At 48.5% G+C, this 10,394-nt stretch overlaps 1 protein-coding gene across 2 annotated transcripts in view; it reads right to left on the minus strand.

Annotated features, from left to right (window-relative positions):
* Nucleotides 1–10,134, minus strand: part of JUP (junction plakoglobin) — a 50,760-nt gene extending 40,626 nt beyond the window's left edge. The window contains exon 1 of one of the 2 annotated variants that reach the window (XM_077806427.1): nt 10,044–10,134. The gene's annotated coding sequence lies outside the window, so the exon portion shown is untranslated. Of the gene's footprint in view, nt 1–9,085; nt 9,406–10,043 lie in introns of those variants that run through there. The other variant, XM_077806430.1, reaches the window with a different exon arrangement.
* Between the last annotated feature and the right edge of the window lie 260 nt (nt 10,135–10,394).

The following is a 10,394-nucleotide window of genomic DNA, read 5'->3' on the forward strand; positions in this document are numbered from 1 at the left end:
ACATGCCTAACCTGAAACATTTCCCCAGCACTTTCAGATTCCAAAATTAATGTGACATTCAACTGAAGTTTGACAAGCTAATTAGACCAGGCAAGCTCTTGCCTGAAAACATTTACATCTTTAGATGAGATCAGTAAAACAGTCAGAACCAGGACTTGCAGCTACCTGCAATGTGCTTTTTGGTTAGACGCTACACCAGGGTCAGGAAGGAGCAATCACTACAGCAAAGCGGGGCAGACTTTTTTAAATTTGTCAGTGAAGAAAGCACCTCCCTTTGCAAGAGCACAAACATTAGTTTCTATAGAATACCTGTCAGCCATTACTGTCAAGAACTGGTAAGGAAACCCAATCTAGCCAAGCCAGATCTTTGCTATTTGCCAGGGAAGCTTCCCCAATAGGACTTACCATGACCAGCTAACGTGTTAAACTAGGACCTGGCCTTGTCCATACTGGGATTTTCACACGTGTTTGATGACATTAGGTAACATGTTAAAACACTCCTCTTTTCCTAGTGTGGACATTGCTTAAAGGAGCGACAAGCAACTCATTCCCTCTTCACCGACCCTGCCACACTTGTTTTATTCCACATCCCAAAGGTTCCAAGTTCCTGAAATATTTTGCGTTTTGTTTTGGTGACTGCTACTGTGCAACTACACCCCCTTTTAAAGCTGCTTCAGTCAGGTTTTGAGATTCCTTGGCCAGTTTTTCTACATGCAGATACAATACTCCTGCTACCCCATATAATCATCATCTCCAACTGCTCCTCTGAACCACCTGCTGTGTGCTGTCACACTGGATGTGGGAAAAAGAAAAGGAGGACTTGTGGCACCTTAGAGACTAACCAATTTATTTGAGCATAAGCTTTCATGAGCTACAGCTCACTTCATCGGATGCATGCAGTGGAAAATACAGTGGGGAGATTTATATACACAGACAACATGAAATAATGGGTGTTACCATACACTGTAACAAGAGTGATCAGGTAAGATGACAGCTAGGAACTTGGTGAAGAGCTACTGGCCCCATGAAACTACAGAAGGGTTGCCAGTGTTCTGAAAGAGCCACAAATCTTCTCAGACATGAAGGTGAGAGTCAAAGGTCTCTAATCAGACCCACAATGGGTGCACCTGCACTAACAGTGAAAAGCAGAACGATCTTGTGGATCAGGCACTAGACTGGGAGTCAGAAGGCAAGTTTTGCAAAAAGAAAAGGAGTACTTGTGGCACCTTAGAGACTAACAAATTTATTTGAGCACAAGCTTTCGTCAGCTACAGTGGCCCACCTTGATTATCACTATAAATGATTCCCCCCCCCCCCAGTAATAGCTCACCTTACCTGATCACTCGTTACAGTGTGTATGGTAACACCCATTGGTTCATGTTCTCCGGGTACATAAATCTCCCCACTGTATTTTCCACTGCATGCATCTGATAGAGAGCTGTAGCTCACGAAAGCTTATGCTCAAATAAATTTGTTAGTCTCTAAGATGCCACAGTACTCCTTTTCTTCTTTTTGTGGATGCAGACTAACAAGGCTGCTACTCTGAAACCTGTCATAAGACAAGTTCTATTTCCAGTCCTGCCACCTCTTGGGCATCTCGCACCACTCTGCTTTTGGGCTTGTCTGGGGGAGAAAGTTGTATCAGATTAATTTAAAGGGTGGGAGTTAAGTTGATTGTTACACCACCACTAACCCCTGCATAGACATGCTTGATTTAAGAGCGACTTCTTTTGGTTTGGCTGACCTCAATTAAGAATTGGTTGAAGAGAAACAAACAAACTGTTGCAAACAACTGTGTGGACACTTAAATCTGTGCAACTTTTTTTTTTTTTTTTTAAATGTAGGAAAGACATCAGTTTCCCTATCTACCACAGGGGGATGAAAGTACTTGCCTTCCTTTGTGGAGTGCTTTAAGAGCTCTGATAAAAGTGCTATGGAAGACCAAGTGTCTTCTGAAACTGATCCAGAGCTAAAGTGTAAAAAGCCAAATCCTACACAGCACAAGAAGAACAGAGGCTTAGAGATAAACTTTAGAAGCAACAGGACCAAACTCAAAGTTGGAAAAGCCTCACAACCATTAAAACCTTACTGATCCCAGCTCCTGAACCTGATCATGGATTTGTGGGGGGAAGCCTGCTAAAGCAATTAGTTCTGTACTGGTCATTATCAAGGATAAATATTGCCTGGGACTAGAGGGGAAGTTGTTCAAGGTCTGCAACTATAAGGAAGGAGAATCAGCTTCAGAGGTGGTAGAAGCAACTGACCTTCCCAACTGGAAGCTAAGCACTGGGGAAGCTGTAACATGAGAGACAGCTGTAACCTCTCAACTGTGTGAAGTGACCATGGATTCAAGTGGTGTTCAACTTACTCCAAGCGTTCCCCAAAAAGATGCTTTTGTGCATCTGGAAATGCAGTTCTGCACCAGCAGGATTGGTCACAATGCTATAAATGGAGTTTCCGCTCCCCTCAGTTCTGAAGGAAGTGGCCTTTTTCCTCAGCTGTGCAGAATTGCTCATTGCTGGGGAGACTCCTCTGAGACAGACATGGTGTTGCTTTAGTGGGCTTATGACATAGGTGACTTTGGAGAGATGTCATCATGTTTAATACGTCTGTTTTTAAATCCTTTACAGTTTTACACCACTACCCTGCTGGGGGTGGGGCGGGGGGGTGGAGATGGGGTTAGAGAGCTCTTCAGAACTACGACTGCAACACTTAAAACTCTCCCCACTTCACCACTGGCATGGTCCAGGCCTGTGAGGACTCTGGGGGCTTCCACTACCCTGTTCTCATGAGCAGGCAGAAGTAGTCTGTTCTTCCTGACACCATTATCCATGGCACCAACCCCCACACCCAGCAAGCTGCCAAGTTAAGTTTTCACTAGCCACATAGCCCTCCTTCTGGAGGGCTGCTGGTTGAAAGCATGGAGAGGTTAAGCACTAGTCTTGTCAATCCTGACTGCGTGTTTAGGGTATCTCTACGCAGCCCGTGGAAGCAAGCCATCCAGCCTGGGTCAGACTTAGGAAGGGGGTGGGCTTCAGAGCCTGAGCTGCAATTTCAAAGCGCTGTCTACACAGCTATTCTTGGAGCACTAGCACGAGACCCACTAGCCTAAGTCCCTCACATCCGGTTCCCGTCCCTGTCCTCCCTCCTCCTCCCCCCCCCCCCCCCCCAGGCTGGGAGGCTCACTGCAAGGGCTGTGTAGAGACACTCTCAGGGCTAGTTTATTTTGATAGCCCTGTTTGAAAGAAACTGACTTGGGGAGGATACACCCATGACTCATGGGTTGCTGAGACAATAGAAGATAAAAATCCATTGTTCTAAAGTGGCTGCAGTGCAGTGGCTGTTTTGCATGGACTCTCTGGCAAGCCTGAGAGAGGGAGGTTACTGGGACCCACTCTCCTACATGCCATAATTCAAGTTGCATTTTTTAACTAGTTTTCCCCAAAATGGCCCAAGCAATTTGTTCGCATTAACCCAGCCACCTAAAAAAACGTAAGACAAATGTGAAGTTGCAAAGCACAAAAAAAGCCATTTCAAACCACAAGCTTTTGCATTCCTATAGCTTAATGGCCAAACCCACTTAAACCAAATTTGCAGTAAAATGAATATTTCCATGACATTTTATGGAACCCTTCCAAGCTGATGAATAGTTACAGATTTAGGATGTACAAAGACAGTTTAATTGGGTATTCTGTACTTTTATTGCCTATTCAATAAACATTAACAAAGGACATGAAAATGGACATTTAAACCTCTCCAAATCCATTATCAGAGAATGAACATATCTATTGGAGTGTTTTGCCTCTATTACAAACAGCAGGGACCTTGGTCAAGTGACAGGGACCTCCATGTCATGCCAACCCCATTTAGGAACACAGCTGGAAAGCAGAGGCTCCATCCAATCACCGAAAAGGAGATTGTTGCTTTTAAATCCCCCTGGAAATTCTCACTTCTCTTAACACCCATGGGAACAGAGAGCTAGAGATTCTCCAATCCCAAACTGACAGGTGAGTGAAAGTGCACAGATGGCTACTTGGTGTTGGCACTTCTTCACTCCAGTATTTCATCAACACTCAGAGGCGGAGAAAAAGTCTGGACAAAGATGCTGCTGGAGACAGACTTCTTTTTTTGGTTCATTACAGCAGAGTCAGACTATAACAAGGCCATTTACGTCCTCAGAGTTACCGTCTCCAATGGTAAAAGAACCAAACAGCATCATTGCAGGGTTCTGAACTTTACCTCTAAGCTGGGATACGGGGCTTTCATTAACAGGTGGAAGGACCATGTGGAAGGACAGGTGAAAGATGACCCAGTGGCTTCACCACTCTAGGTGAACAAGTAGCACAAATACCAGAGAAGCAGGGTGCCAGCTGCTCCAGGGCACAGTGGTGGGTTTGCTGGATCTACACAACCTGCTCTTAACACTTCAGTGCAGGAATTAGCTACAAGTAGAAGCACTATGGAGTCTTCATAGCTCAAGCAAAGGTTTCGTTTCAAGAAGAGCTTGTGTCATGCACATGGACAAAACTACTTCAGCTTTAGCATCAATGCCTCTAGAAGAAGGGAAGGATTTCAGAGAAAGATGGTGCAGAGAAACATTGAATAGCTTCATTCAACTGCATGTGGAAGGGATCTACTGTTGGCAGGGGATGGATCTAGGTGCAGAGATCCATCCATTCCAGTAGTTGATAGGAGAGAACCTTTGTTTTGTGGTTAGAAAGGCAGGAGAAATGAGGGACAGATTTGACTTGCTGCAGGTCCAAGTATTTGAATAGGAAAGGGTCACGCATTTCCCGGAGGGCCTGCTACTTCTTGGGGCACACCAGAGGAACTCAAGAGCTCATGGGCGTCTGTAGCTACACTACAGGGTGTTGGGGGAACTCGAGTTTGCAAGCAAGTGCTTGCTAGTGGGAGTTTCAAGGGGATTCCAGTACAGAAGAACACATGTGAGTAGCATCATGCCTTTAACATCTCCTTCCAGCTTCTCCTTAGTCTCTCTGCCCTTCTTTAACCTCCCTGGCCCAGTCCTGCTCTTCCAGCCCCAGTACTGATGCGCCTGGGGATAAGATACACTGACTTGATGGAGCTCTTACAGTGCTCCAGAAAAGGCAGCTGAGCATCAGTACCCCATTTTGCAGATGGGGTAACAGACACAAGGGAAGAAGTGACTCACCCAAGGTCACATGGAGGGTCCATATTGGAACTGAGAATAGAATCCAGGAGTCACTACCCTACCCGCTGGAGCTCACTCATTCTCTGCAAGAACATGTCTACTTTAATCAGGCACGCAAGCAGGTGCAGCGTGGGCAAGACACAGATAACCTGCTACTTCACATCTAAAACTGACATTCTTTGCTTTTTAACTGAGACTGGCAGAGCCAGAGTTGTTAATGCTTGACTTGAAAGTCACCCTGAATGCACTAACACCTGACCCACAGGCTCAGAGTACTCACGGACGTCACCCCCAACATATTTTTAGAGACCCATGGAGCTAAAACACAAGTGGGCACTTTGTTTCCCTTCAGGCAGAGATCAGCATGACTCATTTCAAAAGGTTCCCAAGACACAGCCCCAGCAATTGAACACACTTAAGTGCCTCCTCTCCTCTTTCAAAACGCTCACAATCCTGCCATCCACCTCAGTGAAGGAATATGCTGTTCTGCCTGCTGGGAATACACCCCAGGTGAACACTGCCCTCACTGAGAATTCAGAACATGGACACTGAGATCCTGGAAATAAATAGCACATTCTCAGCACTGCCAGTCTCCATACTGACAGGTTTCAGAGTAGCAGCCGTGTTAGTTTGTATTCACAAAAAGAAAAGGAGTACTAGTGGCACCTTAGAGACTAATCAATTTATTTGAGCATAAGCTTTCAAAAGCTACAGCTCACTTCATCCGATGCCACTAGTACTCCTTTTCTTTTTTCTCCAAACTGAGAAATTTATTGGCCTAGAAGAAAAGAGCAACTTTAAATACTCCGTAGAATGCTGGGACACCGGCCGATTTCAGAACATTTGGTATTATTGTGAAAAGATGTTTTTATTTCTTTTGCTCTTCCCAAACTTAATTTCTACCCAAGAAAACCACAAGCACAAGAAGTTTCATCTTTCACATGCATCTTGTATTTTCTGCAGTTTGGTTCTAAGCAGGCTTTGCTACAACATTCACTGAGAATAGAGGGTTTAAATCAATGGTACAGCATCACACCAACTTCAAGATTCCCACCACCCACCACTTTTTCCATGCCAGATGCTAGGTCAGTTTTCCGCACTGGGGTGGATATCAGCCCCGAACAGAAAGTGCAAAGACACAATGCTTTGTGTTCAGTTACTTCACAACAACAGAATAGTCTGAGGCCAGGTCTACATGCAAAAGTTAAGTCCACTCAGCTACGTCACTCAGGTGTGAAAAATTCACATCCCGGAGAAATGCAGGTAAGCCAGCCTAACCCCTCATGTAGACAGTTCCTCCAACAACCTAGCCCGCCTCTCTGGGAGGTGGATTAAATAATTTTATTAAGATGCTGTTGAAGTAAACGGTACAGAGTTTAAGTATAGAAGTTTCTGGTTATCAGGGAATAAGGTACAGATTATAACATGGATGGGAGAACCCCCCCTGTTGCTGTAGTGAGTCCTCACACTGAGGAACTATAGCAGCACAAATGTAGCATTTCAAGAGGAAACAAGCCCTCAGACTTTTACAATGCACAATCAGGTCTATATTCTGTTGTTATGGACAGCACCAAGCACCGCTGCCTGACTCCCCTTCATGCAGCTCTCCCTGTATTTACCATATAATTAAATATGCACCCTCCCCACTGAGAGCAAAGTACATCAGGGCATTTACAAATACATGTTCACACTGATTTTATGGCAGCAATTTTCTACTGAGATTCTCTTTTCAGGGTCCTTATACAAGAGTTTTTCCCCCCCAGGCAACTCCCAGCAACACTTTGGCATTGTCCCTTCATCTTTGCTGCAAACCTAATTAATTAAGCTAATCATTTAGTAATGCAATTAGAACACCCTCTCCACTACCAGTGCCAGGGTTCCCCCAAAGCCCGGCAGCATGGCAGACTGAACATGCTTGTAATTTTACCCCATGGATTCCTTCCTTTTGCAGACTCATGTCCTCCATTTTTACCTTCCACTCACACATGAGGTTTGAGTTTATTCCTTCACTCCTCACCATCACACTCAAAGTCCTGCCTACTTTCATACTCAATACTAACTCCCTCTCACTTAAGGACAGTTCTGGTAATAAGATGAGAACACACAAGATTTGGGGCTCTAAAGTTACTTTACTCCAACGTGCTGCAAAGTATAATGAACTGGCTCAAGCTCTTATAAATAGGGCCCTACCAAATTCACATCCGTGAAAAACGTGTCACAGACCATGAAATCTGGTCTCCACTGTGAAACCTGGCTCTTGTGGGGGGGTGAGGGGTGTCACTGTATTTCTACCCTTAATTCTGTGCTGCTGCTGGCAGAAGCACTGCCTACAGAACTGGGCTCCCAGCCAGAAGCGGCTACTGTCCGGCCACCCAGCTCTGAAGGCAGCACAGAAGTAAGGGTGAAAATATTGCAAACCTTCCCCCCTCCCCCCCCCAATAATAGCCTTGTGACCTCCTTTTGGGTTGGGACCCCCAGTTTGAGAAATGCTACCTTAAGGGCTTTACAGGTTTATATTTTTTTTTAATACATAGCCATGCTTTGTGACAACACCATGAAACATAAGATTTAAATCTCTGAAACCATGGATTTTAAAAATGACTGTGAAATTTACCAAAATGGACAGTGAATTTGATAGGGACCTATTTATAAAGGTCCCAAACTCAGCTTTGAAGGATGTGACAGACTGTGCAATCACCGTACCGCCGAGATCAAGCATGCATGCGCTCTGAAAACCAACAAGGGACACTGAGGGTATGTGCACACCAAGAAGACTAGACCAGCACAGCGACACAGTGTAGACACAGCCTTCTTGAAGGAGTTTTGCTGTCAGTGGAGGGCCACCTCCTCCCGGAACTACTTCCATCAACATTGCTGTATAGTATCTACACTAGGGTGTGGTTTTTTCAGGCCCCAACCTGCATAGATATACCAACAGAGTTTTCAAGTGTAGGCCAAGCCTACCTAGCCAACTGCATGGCAAACAATTTTAACTTGCAATCTAAGTGTCAACTTGCTTGCAAATCAAGCCTCTACCACTACAAGCCATGTGACTACAAGGGACTCCAATCAGTCAATTTCATTAAAGAGAGTCAACACTGTTCACTTGTACAGGATCTTCCTTCCAAAGACCTCAAAACACTGGGAGCCAAATGCCCAAACCCTGCCTGCACCAGTTTTTGTGTTTTGCGAGAAAAAACGCATCAGTCACACACTCACTGCATGTGAATCAAGAAAGCATGTTTGATCATTTTATAACAAATACATGAACAGTATACAGCAACCTCAGAAAGCGAATGTGTCAAACGCTGATAAGCGGCCACACTGCAACTTCACCCTGAAAGCTGGTTGTACTAGATCCACTGCACTGTCAATTACATAGAGAGGGACAATTTTAAGTGCATGTTGCTCAGGCCTCAAAGAAATTGTCATCTTATGTTAGCATATGGAGAGCTGAGTCTGAACGCTGTCTCCTCTTTCCTCCCATAACAACCAGGAGAGCAGGTTTCAGAGTAACAGCCGTGTTAGTCTGTATTCGCAAAAAGAAAAGGAGTCCTTGTGGCACCTTAGAGACTAACCAATATATTTAATCAGGAGAGCAGTGATCCCACTCTCACTGAAGGCCAGCCAAGGAGACAGTTTTCAAACTTGCTGCCAAGGAATCAACAGCCACAGCAAGACTCGAGCAAACAAACAGGAAACCCCCATTTTGAGCTTTAAACAACAACAACAAAAAAAGTATAATTTCAAGGACCAGCTGAAGGGGATTTGCAGAACATCTTGCTCAGTGATTTTTGTAATTTGGCATTCAAGAGGAAATCAAGCTGCACTGCCTGTTACCAAGATTTCCCGAATTATAAAACAGCTCATTAAGCCTGAAAACCCAAGACAACTCCAGTTTACACCACTTGCCTTTAAGAAGCAGCAGGCGTCCCTTCGGTTTAATGCACAGTATAGATTTCTGGAGCCGCTGCACAGTGCAAAACAGATACAAGGCGTCTCACGCTCCAGATCCCATCAGGATCCAGTTTCTCCGTGCAAAGCAACTTCTCCCTGGACGTTTAGCAGGAACCCGGCAAACCTGACGCTCCAGCCAAGGCCACTGCAGAGGGTGGTCGGAGCGCGCTTCGGATTCTCGGCATTAAATACACACGGCGCCTGCATGGCCTTCAGCGACGCCCCGGCTTGATCAGGAGCGACCGGAGGGCGCGTTAAACGCCGGCGAGAGCGGTCACGCTGGGAACGCGTCTCCTGGGCGAGGGACGAGCCCCCAGCGCCAGCCGGCGAACGGACCGCGGGCCCGCGGCCACAGACACGGGCCCGCCCCGGCCCCGGCCGGGCCCAGCGCCGCCCCCCCCACCCCCCGACTTGCACCAACTTTGCTCGTGCGCCGCTTGGCTCGTGCCAGACCCCAGACAAACCGGCACAACCCCCCCCCCAGCTGAACCTCCCCCCGCCCCGCCCGGAGCCCCGGGCACGGAGCCCCCACGCTGAACCCCCCCGCCCCGCCCGGAGCCCCGGGCACGGAGCCCCCCCTCCCCACGCTGAACCCCCCCGCCCCGCCCGGAGCCCCGGGCACGGAGCCCCCCCTCCCCACGCTGAACTCCCCCGCCCCGCACGGGGGCCCGGGCACGGAGATCCCCCCCCCGCCCCGGGCCCTGCCCGCGAGGCTCGGAGCCGGGACCGCTGCGCCCCCCCGCCGACGTTGACCCGGGAGAGGCGCCGCCCTGAGCCCTCGCCACGGTGGGGTGGGGTGGGGCGGGAGGGGGCGGTTCCCCCTCAGACTCTCCCCCCCCCAGACCCCCAATGCCGCTCCCGGGCACGCGGAGCCCCTCAGCCCGCCCGCCGCCCCCCAGGCGCGAGCCCTCACCTGCGCGCGCTGCCCCGCTCCGCCCGCTCCCGCCCGGCACTGGCGGCCGCCCGGCTCGCACCCAGCGAACAAAAGGCGGGTGGGGCAGAGCCCGCAGCCCAGCCCCGCCCCCGCGGTCCCCATGGACACAGGCACCGCCCACTCGCCGCCGCCCATTCATTGGCCCGCTCGCCCTTCCCTCATGCCGGCAGGGGCGGGGGCTCCGCCGCCCCCTGGCTCGCTGGACCGCCTCCCCATTGGCCGCCTGCCGAGCGGAGGGCGGCCGGGCACGCGGGGCCGGAAGCGGATTGGCGCTTGGATTGGGAGCTGGGAGGCGATTGGACGTCGGGGATGGCGGTCACGGGGCGGAAG

Source organism: Eretmochelys imbricata, chromosome 27 (genome assembly GCF_965152235.1).
Source record: "Eretmochelys imbricata isolate rEreImb1 chromosome 27, rEreImb1.hap1, whole genome shotgun sequence".
NCBI lineage: Eukaryota > Metazoa > Chordata > Testudines > Cheloniidae > Eretmochelys > Eretmochelys imbricata.